We start from the raw sequence: 18,392 nt of genomic DNA on the forward strand, positions 1-18,392 counted from the left end.
GAGATAGATACCTTCAGAATTATAGTAGGAGACTTCAACACACCACTTTCGGAGAAGGACAGGACATCCAGTAAGAAGCTCAATAGAGACACGGAAGATCTAATTACAACAATCAACCAACTTGACCTCATTGACTTATACAGAACTCTCCATCCAACTGCTGCAAAATATACTTTTTTTTCTAGCGCACATGGAACATTCTCTAGAATAGACCACATATTAGGTCATAAAACAAACCTTTGCAGAGTCCAAAACATCGAAATATTACAAAGCATCTTCTCAGACCACAAGGCAATAAAACTAGAGATCAATAACAGAAAAACTAGGGAGAAGAAATCAAATACTGGGAAAATGAACAATACCCTCCTGAAAAAAGACTGGGTTATAGAAGACATCAAGGAGGGAATAAGGAAATTCTTAGAAAGCAACGAGAATGAAAATACTTCCTATCAAAACCTCTGGGACACAGCAAAAGCAGTGCTCAGAGGCCAATTTCTATCGATAAATGCACACATACAAAAAGAAGAAAGAGCCAAAAGCAGAGAACTGTCCCGACAACTTGAACAAATAGAAACTGAGCAACAAAAGAATCCATCAGGCACCAGAAGAAAACAAATAATAAAAATTAGAGCTGAACTAAATGAATTAGAGAACAGAAAAACAATTGAAAGAATTAACAAAGCCAAAAGCTGGTTCTTTGAAAAAATTAACAAAATTGATAAACCATTGGCTAGACTGACTAAAGAAATACAGGAAAGGAAACATATAACCCGAATAAGAAACGAGAAGGACCACATCACAACAGAACCAAATGAAATTAAAAGAATCATTTCAGATTATTATGAAAATTTGTACTCTAACAAATTTGCAAACCTAGAAGAAATGGATGAATTCCTGGAAAAACACTACCTACCTAAACTAACACATTCAGAAGTAGAACAACTAAATAGACCCATAACAAAAAAAGAGATTGAAACGGTAATCAAAAAACTCCCAACAAAAAAAAGCCCTGGCCCGGACGGCTTCACTGCAGAGTTCTACCAAACTTTCAGAGAAGAGTTAACACCACTACTACTGAAGGTATTTCAAAGCATAGAAAATGACGGAATACTACCCAACTCATTCTATGAAGCCACCATCTCCCTGATACCAAAACCAGGTAAAGACATTACAAAAAAAGAAAAGTATAGACCTATATCCCTCATGAACATAGATGCAAAAATCCTCAACAAAATTCTAGCCAATAGAATCCAACAACACATCAAAAAAATAATTCACCATGATCAAGTGGGATTTATACCAGGTATGCAAGGCTGGTTTAATATCAGAAAAACCATTAATGTAATCCATCACATAAATAAAACAAAAGACAAAAACCACATGATCTTATCAATTGATGCAGAAAAGGCATTTGACAAAGTCCAACACCCATTTATGATAAAAAAACTCTTACTAAAATAGGAATTGAAGGAAAATTCCTCAACATAATAAAGGGCATCTATGCAAAGCCAACAGCCAATATCACTCTAAATGGAGAGAACCTGAAAGCATTTCCCTTGAAAACGGGAACCAGACAAGGATGCCCTTTATCACCGCTCTTATTCAACATCGTGCTGGAAGTCCTAGCCAGGGCAATTAGGCTAGACAAAGAAATCAAAGGTATCCGGATTGGCAAGGAAGGAGTAAAGTTATCACTATTTGCAGATGACATGATTATATACACAGAAAACCCTAAGGAATCCTCCAGAAAACTACTGAAACTAATAGAAGAGTTTGGCAGAGTCTCAGGTTATAAAATAAACATACAAAAATCACTTGGATTCCTCTACATCAACAAAAAGAACATCGAAGAGGAAATCACCAAATCAATACCATTCACAGTAGCCCCCAAGAAGATAAGATACTTAGGAATAAATCTTACCAAGGATGTAAAAGACCTACACAAAGAAAACTACAAAGCTCTACTACAAGAAATTCAAAAGGACATACTTAACTGGAAAAACATACCTTGCTCATGGACAGGAAGACTTAACATAGTAAAAATGTCTATTCTACCAAAAGCCATCTATACATTTAACGCACTTCCGATCCAAATTCCAATGTCATATTTTAAGGGGATAGAGAAACAAATCACCAATTTCATATGGAAGGGAAAGAAGCCCCGGATAAGCAAAGCATTACTGAAAAAGAAGAAGAAAGTGGGAGGCCTCACTTTACCTGATTTCAGAAGCTATTATACAGCCACAGTAGTCAAAACAGCCTGGTACTGGTACAACAGGCACATAGACCAATCGAACAGAATTGAGAACCCAGACATAGATCCATCCACATATGAGCAGCTGATATTTGACAAAGGACCAGTGTCAATTAATTGGGGAAAAGAAAGCCTTTTTAACAAATGGTGCTGGCATAACTGGATATTCATTTGCAAAAGAATGAAACAGGACCCATACCTCACACCATGCACAAAAACTAACTCCAAGTGGATCAAAGACCTAAACATAAAGACTAAAACGATAAAGATCATGGAAGAAAAAATAGGGACAACCCTAGGAGCCCTAATACAAGGCATAAACAGAATACAAAACATTACCAAAAATGATGAAGAGAAACCCGATAACTGGGAGCTCCTAAAAATCAAACACCTATGCTCATCTAAAGACTTCACCAAAAGAGTAAAAAGACCACCTACAGACTGGGAAAGAATTTTCAGCTGTGACATCTCCGACCAGCGCCTGATCTCTAAAATCTACATGATTCTGTCAAAACTCAACCACAAAAAGACAAACAACCCAATCAAAAAGTGGGCAAAGGATATGAACACACATTTCACTAAAGAAGATATTCAGGCAGCCAACAGATACATGAGAAAATGCTCACGATCATTAGCCATTAGAGAAATGCAAATTAAAACTACGATGAGATTCCATCTCACACCAACAAGGCTGGCGTTAATCCAAAAAACACAAAATAATAAATGTTGGAGAGGCTGCGGAGAGATTGGAACTCTTATACACTGCTGGTGGGAATGTAAAATGGTACAATCACTTTGGAAATCTATCGGGCGTTATCTTAAACAGTTAGAAATAGAACTACCATACAACCCAGAAATCCCACTCCTGGTAATATACCCTAGAGATACAAGAGCCTTCATAAAAACAGATATATGCACACCCATGTTTATTGCAGCTCTGTTTACAATAGCAAAAAGTTGGAAGCAACCAAGGTGTCCGTCAACGGATGAATGGGTAAATAAATTGTGGTATATTCACACAATGGAATACTACGCATCGATAAAGAACAGTGACGAATCTGTGAAACATTTCATAACATGGAGGAACCTGGAAGGCATTATGCTGAGCAAAATTAGTCAGAGGCAAAAGGACAAATATTGCATAAGACCACTATTATAAGATCTTGAGTAATAGTAAACCTGAGAAGAACACATACTTTTGTGGTTACGAGGGGGGGAGGGAGGGAGGGTGGGAGAGGGTTTTTTATTGATTAATCAGTAGATAAGAACTGCTTTAGGTGACGGGAAAGACAACACTCAATACATGGAAGGTCAGCTCAATTGGACTGGACCAAAAGCAAAGAAATTTCCGGGATAAAATGAATGCTTCAAAGGTCAGCGGAGCAAGGGCGGGGGTCTGGGGAACATGGTTTGTGGGGACTTCTAAGTCAATTGGCAAAATAATTCTATTATGAAAACATTCTGCATCCCACTTTGAAATGTGGCGTCTGGGGTCTTAAATGCTAACAAGGGGCCATCTAAGATGCATCAATTGGTCTCAACCCACCTGGAGCAAAGGAAAATGAAGAACACCAAGGCCACACGACAACTAAGAGCCCAAGAGACAGAAAGGGCCACATGAACCAGAGACCTACATCATCCTGTGACCAGAAGGACTAGTTGGTGCCCGGCCACAATTGATGACTGCCCTGACAGGGAGCACAGCAGAGGACCCCTGAGGGAGCAGGAGATCAGTGGAGATCAGTGGGATACAGACCCCAAATTCTCATAAAAGACCATACTTAATGGTCTGACTGAGACTAGAGGAATCCCGGCGGCCATGGTCCCCAGACCTTCTGTTGGCACAGGACAGGAACCATCCCCGAAGGCAACTCATCAGACATGAAAGGGACTGGTCAGCGGGTGGGAGAGAGATGCTGATGAAGAGTGAGCTAATTATATCAGGTGGACACTTGAGATTGTGTTGGCAACTCTTGTCTGGAGGGGGGATGGGAGGAGAGAGAGAGAGAGAAGCCGGCAAAATTGTCACGAAAGGAGAGACTGAAAGGGCTGACTCAATAGGGGGAGAGCAAGTGGGAGTAGGGAGTGAGATGTATGTAAACTTATATGTGACAGACTGATTGGATTTGTAAACGTTCACTTGAAGCTTAATAAAAGTTAAAAAAAAAAAACAAAAAACAACTATTGAACTTTATGTGAGAAGAGTGCTAGTCTGTGAAATTCTTGCCCAGGGGTACTCCCGATCCCACCCCCCGCTTCCCCCTTGGCTCTATGGATGTCCTTTAATCATGACAGCAAAGAAAATGAATTGCTAGTTTAAAAAGTCCAGACCCTGATGGCTTCCCTAGTGAATTCCATCAAATATTTAATAATATATTATTCCTTTGCCATTCATTATTGCTTCCCATGTTAGGCCACTCTGGAAGACCATTTGGCAGTTTAATAAATTAAGCATTGATTTAGCATATTGTCGTTATGTGCTGTACAGTCAGTTCTGACTCAGAAATCACGCTCCCAGGTGTGTGAAAATTACGTTCACAGAAAATATGCACACAAATGTTTCTAGCAGTTGTATTCACAATTGCCAAAACCCAGAAGCAGCCAAGATGCCCTTCAACAGGTGAATGGCTAAGCAGCTGTGGTACATCCATACAATGAAATGCTGTTTGGAGATGAAAAAGGACAAGTTGCTGATTCATGCAACGTGGATGAACCTGAAAAAGCATTATGCTAAGCCTAAAAGAAAAAAGTATTAATAAACTGAATTTCATTAAAATTAAAATATTTTGCTCTTAAAAAGGCACCATTAAAAAAAATGAAAAGACAAGCCACTAGACTGAGACAAAGCATTTGCAAATCATGTATCTTATAAATGACTTTTATCCAAAATATGTATATAAAAGAATTCATCAATTAAAAAACAGGCAAAAAAAAACTTGAACAGGCGTTTTACCAAAGAAGACACAGAACAGCAAATAAGCACATGCAAAGATGTTTAATATTATCTGTCATTAAGGAAATGCAAATTAAAACTACAAGGAGATAGCCACTACATACCCACTCAAATAAGAGCCCTGGTGGCTCAGTAGTTAAGCACGTGGCTACGAACCAAAAGGCTGGAGGTTTGAATTCACCAGCAGCTCCATGGCAGAAAAGACACGGCAATCCGCTCCTGCAAAGATTACAGTCCTGGAAACCCTGTGGGGCAGTTCTACTCTGCAGCCAATGTGAGTTGGAATCGACCCGACGGCAATGGGTTTGGGTTTTGAGGTTTTGTCCAGAAAAGGTACATCTATAAAGACTGAAAGCAGATCAGTGGTTGCCTACGTTTGAGGATGGAAGTGAGGCTTCACTGAAAAGGGCCTTGAGGGAATTTTGAGGGCACGGAGACATTTTATCAAACTGGGTGGTGGTGATATTTGCACAACTCTATAAATTCACTAAAAACTACTGAGATGTATACGTGCAATTGGTGAATTTTATGGAGTGTAAATTATACTTAAAGCTAGGGAAAAAACAACAACAACAAAGCCTGATAAAGAGAGAAGAAGGGTGATTCCTAGATTAACATCCTTGAATAATTTGTCTGACTTTTCAAGGGGGCTCATTCCAATATTATCTACCTGCTGGTGTTTAGCAGAAATGTTCTTCTTACTATCATGCAGAAACAGGGTAGGAATACCTATCAATTCCAGGTAGGATGAATCAACATCCGAATACCACACCTTAATTATGCTATATAAAAAACAGACTGTTAACGTTTACAAGTTCTTTAAAAGGCCCCTGAAACCACTGCAGGCAGCACTGAATTTATTAATTTTCGTCCTAATTAAAAAGCATATTGGGCAAGTCCTCCTTTGGATTGCAAACAAGTCAATACTCTAGCAGCTTGTGTTCCTGGAATTAAATCATTTGGAGTCAGAAGTCAAAGACGGGGAAGTTTTACATTAACAATCACCTCGGCTCTCAAGTCCCCTTACCAGGAAAGGAAAGCCTTATTTTTACCTTATTAAGTTACATTCACAACCCAGTACATGCTTGGCATATATAAATATCTAAAACAAACTTCATGAAACAATTACCTTTGCTACATGAAATGCATGTTGATATTTTCTATTCTATTCCATCTCACTTTTTTGAAATGGTTGTCTTAACACAACTTATTTTCCATACCACTAATTCTCAGTAAAGGAGCCCTTGTGGCACAGTGGTGAAGTACTTGGCTGCTAACCAAAAGGTCGGTAGTTCAAACCATCAGCAGCTCCAAAGGAGAAAGACCTAGCAATCTGCTCCCATAAAGATTTACAGCTTTGGAAACCCTATGAGGTAGTTCTACTCCGTCCTACAGGGTTACTTATGAATCAGAATCGACTTAATGGCAAGGGGTTTGGTTTTTTGAATCCTCAGTAGGAAACACTACTCTAGATAAGACCACAGACCTTTTGGAATGTTTGAAACCCTTTAGGAGGTATGTTGTTAGGTGTCACTGAGTCGGTTCCGGCTTATAGCAATCCCGTGTAGAACAAAACAGAACCCTGCCCGATCCTGTGCCATCCTCACAATCATTGCTATGTCTGAACCCACTGTTGCACCTACTATGTCTATCCATTCCGTTAAGGGTCCTCTTTTTTTTTGCTAAACCTTTACTTTACCAAGCATGATGTCCTTCTCCAGGGACTGGTCTTCCCTGATAACATGTCCAAAGTGAGATGAAGTCCTGCCATCCTCCCTTCTAAGGAGCACGCTGGCTGTGCTTCTTTGAAGACATTTTGTTCGTTCTTCTGGCAGGCCATGGTATATTCAATATTCTTTGCCAGCACCATAATTGAAATACATCAATTCTTCTTTGGTCTTCCTTATTCATTGCCCAGCTTTCCATGAGTATGAGGTGATTGAAAATACCATGGCTTGGGTCAGGTGCATCTTAGTCCTCAGGGTACTTTTTAACACTTTGAAGATGTCTTTTGCAGCAGATTTGCCCAATGCAATGTGTCTTTTGATTTCTTGACTGCTGCTTCCACGGGCATTGACTGTGGATTCAAGTAAAATGAAATCATTGACAACTTCAATGTTATCCCATTTATCATGATGCTGCTTATTGGCCCAGTTGTGAGGATTTTTGTTTTCTTTATGTTGAGATATAATCCATACTTAAGTCTTTAGTTTTGACCTTCATCAGTAAGTGCTTCAAGTCCTCTTCTCTTTCAGCAAGAACCGCTGTGTCATCTGCATAGCACAGGTTGTTAATGAGTCTCCCTCCAATCCCGATCCCACTTTCCTCTTCAGGTAGCCCAGCTTCTTGTATTATTTGCTCAGCGAACACACTGAATAAGCATGGTGAAAGGATACAACCCTGAAGCACACATTTCCTGACTTTAAACCACACAGTATCCCCTAGTTCTATTTGAACAACTGCCGCTTGATCTATTTACATGTTCCTCATGAGCACAATTAAGTGTTCCGGAATTCTCATTCTTCGCAATTTGTTAACCATAATTTGTTATGGTCCACAGTCGAATGACCGCATAGTCAATAAATAAAAATAAGTAAACATCTCTTTGGCATTCTGCTTTCAACTAAGATCTATTTGATATTGGCAATGATACCCCTCATTCTACATTTTTTTCTGAATCCAGCTTGAATTTCTGGCAGTTGCTTGTCAATGTACTGCTGCAACCATTTTTGAATTATCTTCAGCATAATTTTACTTGCAAGTGATATTAATGATATTGTTCGATAATTTCCACATTCTGCTGGATCACCTTTCTTTGGAATAGGCACGTATATGGATCTTTTCCAGTTGGTTGGCCAGGTAGCTATCTTCCAAATTTCTTGGCATAGACAAGTAAACGCTTCCTGCGTTGCATCTATTTGCTGAGACATCTCAATTGGTATTCCATCAATTCCTGGAGCCTTGTTTTTCACCAATGCCTTCAGTGTAGCTTGGAATTCTTCCTTCAGGACCATTGGTTGAACGTCAACCAATTATTTTTCGTAGAGTGACTGCATAGTCCATCCATCTTCTTTAGATGCCTCCTGCATCGTCGTTCAATATTTTCCCCATAGAATCCTTCAGTATTGCAACTCAAAGCTCGAAATTTTTCTTCAGTTCTTTCTTGAGAAATGCTGAGTGTATTCTTCCCTTTTAGTTTTCTAACTCCAGGTCTTTGTATATTTTGTCATAATACTTTACTTTTTCTTTTTGAATCGCCCTTTGAAATCTTCTGTTCAGCTTTTACTTCATCATTTCTTCCATTCCATTTCTACGTTTAAGAGCAAGTTTCAGAGTCCCTTCTGACATCCAATTTGATCTTTTTTTTCTTTCCCCTTTAGTGACTTTTGGTTTCCTCATGTATGATTGTCATGTATTAATGTCATCCCACAACTCGTCGGGTTTTCAATCATTAGTGTTCAATGCATCAAATCTATTCTTGAGACGGTCTCTAAATTCAGGTTGGATATACTTAACGTCTACTATACTGGGAATGACAAATTGAAGTAAAATGGCACCACATTCATTGTCAAAAAGAACATTTTAAGATCTATCCTGAAGTACAACACTTATAAGGAAGACCAGTTAATCTGACTATTATTCAGATTTATGCACTAACCACTAGGGCCAAAGATGAAGATTTTTACCAACTTCTCCAGTCTGAAATTTATCAAACATGCATTGATAATTACTGGTGATTGGAATGCAAAAATTGGAAACAAAGAAGAAGGGTTAATAGTTGGAAAAGATGGCCTTGGCAATAGTTAGGAGGTATACAAAATCAAAACTATTTTCATAATAATAAAAAAAAAAAACCCCACTGCTGTTGAGGCGATTCCAACTCATAGCAACCTTGTAGAACAGAGTAGAACTGCCCCGTAGGGTTTCCAAGGCTGTAAATCTTTATGGAAGCAGACTGCCACACATCATTTGCCTTTTTCACTGTGCTGCGGATCCTTGTTTACAGTAGCTAAAACTCCTGGTGTCTTAGCATGAATGAAGACAACAGTATCAAACGGTACTAGCAGCCACTGTATTCTTCGCCACCACGTACTCGAGTTAAAACGCCGGTTGTTAAATCTGGAGGCTTGAATCCGTGTCTTTTCAATCTTCAGTGTGACAAATGGAAAGTACACATAAAGCACCGCTGCTGCAGACCAAAATACGATGTCTTGAAGAAAAGCACTTGTGCGACTGCCTGCACTACAAGGTGATCCGGCCCCTCTTTTCATGGACATCGTTTTTACCTTCTGGTTGACTATATATAGATATTAGGCAGACATTTTATCTAAAATGTCTGAAGTGAGCCTGTCACCTAAAAGGAAAACTATTGAGAGTATTTGAGTCAATGACAAAAATTTTCAAGTGAAAACTTGTATTTGCCATGGTGAGCGTGACAGGTTCTCAATACTTAATGACTTGTCTGACGAACATGGTGCTCATATCAACTGTTATTTTCTGATACCGTATAACATTTGGAAGACCTGGGTAACCCGGTGAACCGCTATTTTCCAAATGACCAATGCTGGTATTACAAAATCACACGTGGGTGAAAGCTGCACTCAAAGTACCAGACACATCAACGCATTTTAATGCAAGAGGATAGCAAAAGTTCGTAGATACGGCTTCAGAGTCCACGTGGCTGCCAACCATCAACCTTTAAGAAGCTACCACAAATACTACAATATCCAAAAAGGGTACTAATATATTCTTTTTCAATAACACAGACTGAATTTTCTTCATATACTTCAACCCAAACCACCTATCACAACGGGCTCAGCACAGAAGCGGAAATGAGAATGCAGTTATCTCCTCCTACTAAGCAGGGTTTTAAGAGATTTCCAAAAATATAAAACAATGCAACTCTTTTCACTAAATTCTTCTTGTTTTGGAAAATATAGTTATTTTTCCTTAAAAATGTTACTTATTAACATTAATGAGTTCATTATTATGAAATAAATTGATAACCATTTAAAATTTTTCTCAAGTTTTATTTTCTGATATCATCCATATAAACAAAAGTTCTCTGGGGCCTTCAATATTTTTAAAGAATGCGTGAGTCAGAATCGAATCGATGGCAATTAAAAACAACAACAAAAGGGATTCTGAGAATAAAGAGTCTGAGAACTTCTACTCTGCAGCAATCATCTTCTCAGTGCGGGTGGTTCCATCCCAGCAGACACCAATCGATCCCCTGGAAAGAAAACGAGAACTTCTATCTTTTATCTGCAAACGCTGAAATGAAATGTTTAATATAGACATTGAAAGTAGACATGTATACAGTTCATACACATACACAGCATATATCTAATTTTTTTTCTTTTTTTAAGTGATAGAATATACGACCAAAAAAGCTTGGAGACCGATGCTCTTTTCTAGACAGTAAGGCTGTCTCCACGCTGCTCCAGGGACTAAAACTACCTCCAAAGTCACGGGTAATCTGTTACCTCTGTGCTTATCTTCCTAACATCCAAACTGGATTTTCTATACTTCAAAAATACTCTTCTCATAAAGTCCTGTCACTGAATCAAGTCCTAAGGGATTTGGAAAAGTCCCCAACTCACTTCTCCCATCTTCGGTTTTTCTTTTCTACTTCTAGTCCCAAGAACATATGCACTTACATGTGCGTCATTCTGAAGGGTATGTTTTCCAAAACTTTCTGGTGATACATGGCTTAGACTTGCTAAAGACTGCAACGTAGAAAGTGTATTTATTTAAATTTGACAACAAAATAAGGTTGAAGATTATATTACAGGGCACGTTTCTCTCCCTCCCACCTGAAGGATAACAATGATAGCTAATGACTATTATGTACTTAATATTCACCAATCACAAAATCTGCTCGCTTTAATTGCATTCTCAATTAAATTTCATCACAATTCTGGGAGGTAACTATTTATTATCCCCATTTTAAACATGAGGGAATAACTTGGTAACAATTCTCATTGTTTCCCACTCATTTTTAAAAATAACTTTATTTCAAAACAATTGCTTCCACACATAAATATATGTCGGATCCCAAGCTTTCAATTCTTTCTATAGAGGTTATATACCTTAGTTATATACCTTAATAAGGGTTGCTATAACGAACTTCAAAAAGATCTTCAAGTAGAATAACTCAATATTCAAAGCCTATTTCCTGAGGCTAGACAGCACAAACAATTCATCCCTGTGGAAAGAAACTGAAAAGAACTAAATCTTGGCAAAACCTCTGTTGAACTTTATTTGGCACTCATACTGGATTCTAGGTCCAGTTTTATATTTGTTTGGAGGTGAGCATTTTTTATTTGACTCTGTATGTACTCTTTTTTTTTTTTTTACCCTGAATTCATTTTCTTCAGCCATTTCACTAGAAAAAAGTATCAGCCCTCATTCTAAATGCGATATACATGATATATAATTTATAGCTTTATTTCTTATGCATGGCTATTCATTTAGCAGCAGCACCCCCATTTCCGGCCATTTATTAATTCCATCCACATACTTCCATACACATTCAGAACAGGAAGTCTTCATTCCTTGAACCTTATTTTACTTTAGAGGAGTAATGATTCATCTTACTCTTATAACCGCCTGTAAGGATTGGCTCGAGAATTCAGATTATTTAAATTCCTGAAATACTGTAGTATAAAAATCTCAGCAGGCGTGCACATTCTCCTGGAATTTCGTTTCCCTTCACCCCTTGGAGCCCTGGTGACACAGTGGTTAAGAACTAGGCTCCTAACTAAAAGGTCGGCAGTTTGAATCCACCAGCTGCTCCTTGGAAACCCTATGGAGCAGTTCTACTCTGTCTTATACGGTCGCTATGATTCAGAATCAACTAGATGACAATGGGTTTTTCTGTTTGTTTTGTTTTTTCCTTTCCTAAAAAACAAAGCAAGAGAGAAGTGGGCCAATCACTAAAATATTAGAACACATGCTGCCCCCTAACACTTTCCATTAATACATACTTCTTAAAAATAGATCGACAGGCAGATACAAGCTCCTAAGTGTGCTGACCATTAGAAGAAAATGACCAGGGTTTAATGAAACACCTTGCCATCAATAATTACAACATTCGATGAGAACCTCAACAGTGAGACCCAAACTGACTGTGCCTCACATTCCCAACAGTCCTAATATCACTCAGAAGTCACAAAAGACACCTCTCTTCACATAGTGTTTCTCTAGTTACCCAGCAACTGCTTGTCCTGGGCTTTGTCCAAACCATTCAGAGTCTGAGTAATTTCTCTCACAATTAGACCTTAGTCTCTTCAAACGGTGGCTCAGCAAAAACAACAATTAAAAACCAAAGAATGAACAAAAGCCACAATTGTCTTGGATACACACCTGGGAAACTGGGGGAGCTCATCAACCTTGAGCCCAAGAAAACCTTAAGGGAAAAAAGTACACAAAAAACGACAAACAACGTCACAGGAACGCTTCACTGAAACATCTGTCCAATGCTGCCATCTACTGGCCATGAATTGAATCACCTCAAAGTTTAGACAAGACAAAACAGCTAATTTTCATAAGGTTTCTTAGAGAAGTTCCTGCATAAGTGTGCCCACCTTCAAGATAAGTGAGTGAAAACGCCCATAAGATACCCATCAAGGTAAAACTGCTTGGTAGCCCAGGACGGAGGATACGGGGTACATGTTTAAGACTTACTGAAGGAACCAGCAAAGATTCTTAGCCCCCGAGCCTACAGGGTGTCACATACAGCTGTAGCCTCCTCTTCTTTCATCAAGCCAACTGCTCTCTTTTCCTTACACCTGGTCTGCTTCTCTTACATGGAAACCCTGGTGGCGAAGTGGTTAAGAGTTATGGCTGCTAACCAAAAGGTCGGCAGTTCAAATTCACCAGGCACTCCTTGGAAACCCTATGGGGCAGTTCTATTCTGTCCTATAGGCTCACTATGAGCTGACATTGACGCAACAGCAAGGGGTTTGGGTTTTGTTTTTTTTTTTGGTCGGCTTCTCTTACTTAGGTTGCCCTTGGATATCTGAACTACAATTCCTATCCTTTACCCATTAGACTGGAAGCTCCATGAGGGCGGGGTTTGCTTCTACCTTGTCCACCACTTTCCTGGTATCCAGCCCAATGTTTTAAAAATGTTAATAAGAGGTGGCAAGTGACAGCGATGTGCCAAGGAATCCTGTCACACAGACGAAGGAACTGCCTTGCACCGGTAGAGTACTTCCTGTTATCCTCGCAAGAACCCCTCGAAGCAGGTGAGTCAGCTATTATTAACACCAATGATGAGGACAGAGGTTCAGAAGTTTAAATGTCCAGAGTCACTATTAAATGCAACTCTGTCTTTTTGGAATTTCGTCAGGCTGTGATCAGGGTCCTCTCTGTGAGTATGCACCCTGCTAGCTAGAACACCAAAACTCAAACAGTGCTACAAGTCCACTGAAGGTCCACCTGGTAAACGCATGTGGACACCTTCAAATTCTGCGCATTAGTATGAATCTGGAATAATAATACATTCACTCCTGGGTCCTAGAAATTGGGTTTTAAGTGCCAATTTAGGAAGATACTACTTTCTGGTGAGGGTCCATACTTCAGTCAGTGACCAGTCTTCAAACCTGTTTAAGGAGCTCTTCTGACTAAATGCCACAGGCAGGCCTGGAGTACTTAGCAACAGAGTACGTTAGTATATGAATGCTTCGTGGCTGAAGCCTCAGCTTTGCTCTGTGCGAGCAGGCGACAGTTCAGTTGAGTTAAAACACATGAACTCTGGAGTCAGGCTGGCTGATTTCAAATCGTGACTCCACCTTTTACTAAAATGATCCTGGACAATTTAACCTTTCCGTGCCTCAGCTTTTTTCATTTGGTGATAACTGTGTCACTGGGTTGCTGTGAGGATTTATTTAAAAGCGATCAGTTAAATGTCAGCTATTCTGTTAAACCTCATGAAATTCACTTGTTGGGTTTAAGGAGAGGGCTATTAACAGACAGCCTACCATATGTCATGCTACTTCCGGGTATTTTCATTTACTCTTTCCAACAATTTGCTGAAGAAGGTACTGTATTCACCATTTCTGCCGACTCTGGTACTGAGGTTAAGAGATTAAATAGTTTTCTCAGGATCGCACAACTACTAAGTAAGACGATTTGGTTCTGCAGGGTTACCTGAACCTTGGACTCCTGCTCATCAGCATTTCCCACAGTGCTGCAACCGAGTCACCACAGCTGGGATGGAGCCTGCCAAAGGCACACACAGCAGCTCATTCTTAGTGCCAGGAATAAACAGAGGTCAAGTTCCACCTCCCTCCATTTGTCAACGTCACCACCATCAAGGCACACACGCTGGCAAAGAACAAAGTGTACAAAGCAGTGTCATGATCCGCATGACATTAACAGAGATATTAAGTGAAGGGAAGGACTCTCGAACTAACGTGTCTAAAAATACAAGCACCTAGACACAGCCTGACAATCCAATGACCTTTCTTTATGATGCAGCAGTTGCAGACTCGACAAGAATGCCAAAGGGTTTTCCAGGCAAGGCTGAGTCGTACCTTTAGTCATGCCGAATTCATCTAGAAAATATTTCTATGGAAAAAGAAATCTCTCCACAATATAAGCTCAATTGTTAGCTGGTGGGCCAGTCATTTCTACAAGTCAGGCTTTTTTAGTACAATGCTCTGAAGTGAACTGTGAAAAAGCAGAAACTAAATTTGCTTCCCACTAAGACATTAATAAAATGTGTGCCAAACGTCACCTGCACAAAGGTCAACCAAACTGGAGGATACTTCACCCCCGAGACTATGTCCTCCCAGCACCCTGCTAACTCAGAACTGAAGCCACTCCAGAAGTCTGCCTTTTAGCCAAAGATAAAACAAACAGTAACACATGTGAGGAACGTGCTTCTTTCTTAGTTCAATCAAGTATAACAGACCAAACGGGCAACGCCTGCCCAAAAGCAAAGTTGAGAAGGCAGGGAGGGACAGGAAAACTGGACCAATGAACATGGAGAACCCAGGGTGGAAGAGGAAAGCGGCAGAGCACTGACACATTGCGGAAATTGCAACAATGTCACAAAGCTATCTGTGGATACTATTTTTGAATGAAAAATTAATTTGCGCTATAAATTGTCGCCTAAAACACAATTAAAAAAAACTGGAGGATACTCTATGCACACACACGGGTCTATGTCACTTCACGTACCCATCACTAGCATTTCTGGGTTACTCAAGAAAATGGCCCGTCTTAGGTGAAGGGAAGGACAACACACAATGTAGGGGAGGTCAGCACAACTGGACTAAACCAAAAGCTAAGAAGTTTCCTGAATATAACCAAACACTTCGAGGGACTGAGTAGCAGGGGCAGGGGTCTGGGGGACCATGGTTTCAGGGAACATCTAGGTCAACTGGCATAACAAAGTTTATTAAGAAAATGTTCTGCATCCCACTTTAGTGAGTGGCATCTGGCGTCTTAAAAGCTAGCAAGTGGCAATCTAAGATACATCAATTGGTCTCAACCCGCCTGGAGCAAAGGAGAATGAAGAACACCAAAGACATAAGGAAAATATTAGCCCAAGAGACAGAAAGGGCCACATAAACCAGAGACTCCTCCATCAGCCTGAGACTGGAAGAACTAGATGGTGGTACCCAGCTATCACCAATGCCTGCCCTGACATGGAACAGAGTAGAGAGTCTCTGATGGAGCAGGAGAAAAGTGGGATGCAGAACTCAAATTCTAGTAAAAAGACAAGACTTAATGGTCTGACTGAGACTGGAGGGACCCCAGAGGACAGGGCCCCCGGACTCTGTTAGCCCAAAACTAAAACCATTCCCAAAGCCAAGTCTTCAGACAAAGTTTAGACTGGACTATAAGACATAAAATAATACTGGTGAGGAGTGTGCTTCTTAGCTCAAGTAGACACATGAGACTAAGTGAGCAGCTCATGTCCGGAGGCAAGATGAGAAGGCAGAAGGGGGCAGGAGCTGGATGAGTGGACACAGGAAATACAGGGTGGAGAGGAGGAGTGTGCTGTCACATTAGAGGGAAAGCAACTAGGGTCACATAACAATGTGTATATAAATTTTTGTATGAGAAACTAACTTGAACTGTAAACTTTCACTTAAAGCACAATAAAAAAAAAAAGGCCCATTTTTGCAGTAATGAATGGAATGGTAGAAGCTAAAGGAAGTATTTCACTGACACTACTAGGTTCTTCTCTCCACATCAGGAGTCTGCAAACTATGGCCTGTGAGTCAAATCTGGCTTGCTGCCTGTGTTTGTGACGCCTGTGAACTGAGAATGGCTTTTACGTTTTTAAATGGCTGGGGGGAAGAAAATCTAAAGAGCAATAATATTTTATGGGGAGAAAAAAAAAAGAAACCAAAACTGTTGCCATTGAGTCAATTCTAATTGATGGCAACCCTTTTTGTTATACAGTAGAACTGTTCCACAGGGTTTTCTTAGTTGTAATCTTTACAGAAGTAGATCACCAGCCCTTCTTCCTATAGCACTGCTGGTATGTTCAAAATACCAGTCTTTAGCAGTTCAGTGCAAACGGTTTCTGCTACCCATGAACGATATATATATTTTTAAACAGTTCTTACTGTACTTTAAGTGAAAGTTTACAAATCAAGTCAGTCTCTCACACAAAAACCCGTATACACCTTGGTACATATTCCCAATTACTCTCCCCCTAATGAGACAGCCCGCTCTTTCCCTCCACTCTCTATTTTCGTGTCCTTTTCGCCAGCTTCTAACCCCCTCCACCCTCTCATCTCCCCCCCAGGCAGGAGATGCCAACACAGTCTCAAGTGTCCACCTGATCCAAGAAGCTCACTCCTCACCAGCATCCCTCTCCAACCCACTGTCCAGTCCAATCCCTGTCTGAAGAGTTGGCTTTGGGAATGGTTCCTGTCCTGGGGCAAAAGAAGGTCTGGGAGCCATGACCACCGGGGTCCTTCCAGTCTCAGTCAGACCATTAAAAGTCTGGTCTTATGAGAATTTGGGGTCTGCATCCCACTGCTCTCCTGCTCCCTCAGGGGTTCTCTGTTGTGTTCCCTGTCAGGGCAGTCATCGGTTGTAGCTGGGCACCATCTAGTTCTTTTGGTCTCATGATGAGGTAGTTGCTGGTTCATATGGCCCTTTCTGTCTCTTGGGCTCGTAATTGCCTCGTGTCCTTGGTGTTCTTCATTCTCCTTTGATCTAGGTGGGTTGAGACCAATTGATGCATCTTAGATGGCTGCTTGCTAGCGTTTAAGACCCCAGACACCACTTTACAAAGTGGGATGCAGAATGTTTTAATAGATCTTATTATGCCAATTGACTTAGATGTCCCCTGAAACCATGGTCCCCAGGCACCTGCCCCTGCTACGCTGGCCTTCGAAGCATTCAGTTTATTCACGAAACTTCTTTGCTTTTGGTTTAGTCCAGTTGTGCTGACCTCCCCTGTATTGTGTGCTCTTTCCTTTACCTAAAGTGGTTCTTATCTACTATCTAATTAGTGAATACCCCTCTCCCTCCCCGCCCTCTCATAACCACAAAAGAATGTTTTCTTCTCAGTTTAAACTATTTCTCAAGTTCTTATAATAGTGGTCTCTACAATATTTGCCCTTTTGTAACTAATTTCACTCAGCTAATGTCTTCCAGGTTCCTCCATGTTATGAAATGTTTCACAGATTCCTTACTGTTCTTTATCTATGCGTAGGGTTTTTAATACTCCATTGTGTGAATATACCATAATTTATTTATCCATTCATCCGTTGATGGGCACCTTGGTTGCTTCCATCTTTTTGCTATTGTAAACAGTGCTGCAATAAACATGGGTGTGCATATATCTGTTCAAGTAAAGGCTCTTACTTCTCTGGGATATATTCCAAGGAGCGGGATTGCTGGATCGTATGGTAGTTCTATTTCTAACTTTTCAAGAAAGCACCAAATCGATTTCCAAAGTGGTTGTACCATTTGACATTCCCACCAGCAGTACAGAAGTGTTCCAATCTCTCCACAGCCTCTCCAACATTTATTCTTTTGTGTTTTTTGGATTAATGCCAGCCTTGTTGGAGTGAGATGAAATCTCATTGTAGTTTTGATCTGCATTTCTCTAATGGCTAATGATCGTGCACATTTCCTCATGTATCTGTTAGCTACCTGAATGTCTTATTTAGTGAAGCATCTATTCATATCTTTTGCCCATTTTTT

The 18,392-nt window shown here is 40.1% G+C and overlaps 1 protein-coding gene across 2 annotated transcripts in view; it reads right to left on the minus strand.

The window, feature by feature from the left end:
• NOCT (nocturnin) overlaps positions 1–18,392 on the minus strand; it is a 43,963-nt gene that overhangs the window by 15,517 nt on the left and 10,054 nt on the right. Inside the window, exon 1 of one of the 2 annotated variants that reach the window (XM_049885276.1) lies at positions 14,364–17,674. The exons of the other annotated variant lie outside the window; for it this stretch is intronic. The gene's annotated coding sequence lies outside the window, so the exon portion shown is untranslated. Of the gene's footprint in view, positions 1–14,363; positions 17,675–18,392 lie in introns of those variants that run through there. 2 annotated transcript variants of the gene reach the window in all.

This window comes from Elephas maximus, chromosome 5 (genome assembly GCF_024166365.1).
Source record: "Elephas maximus indicus isolate mEleMax1 chromosome 5, mEleMax1 primary haplotype, whole genome shotgun sequence".
In the NCBI taxonomy this organism is placed as follows: domain Eukaryota; kingdom Metazoa; phylum Chordata; class Mammalia; order Proboscidea; family Elephantidae; genus Elephas; species Elephas maximus.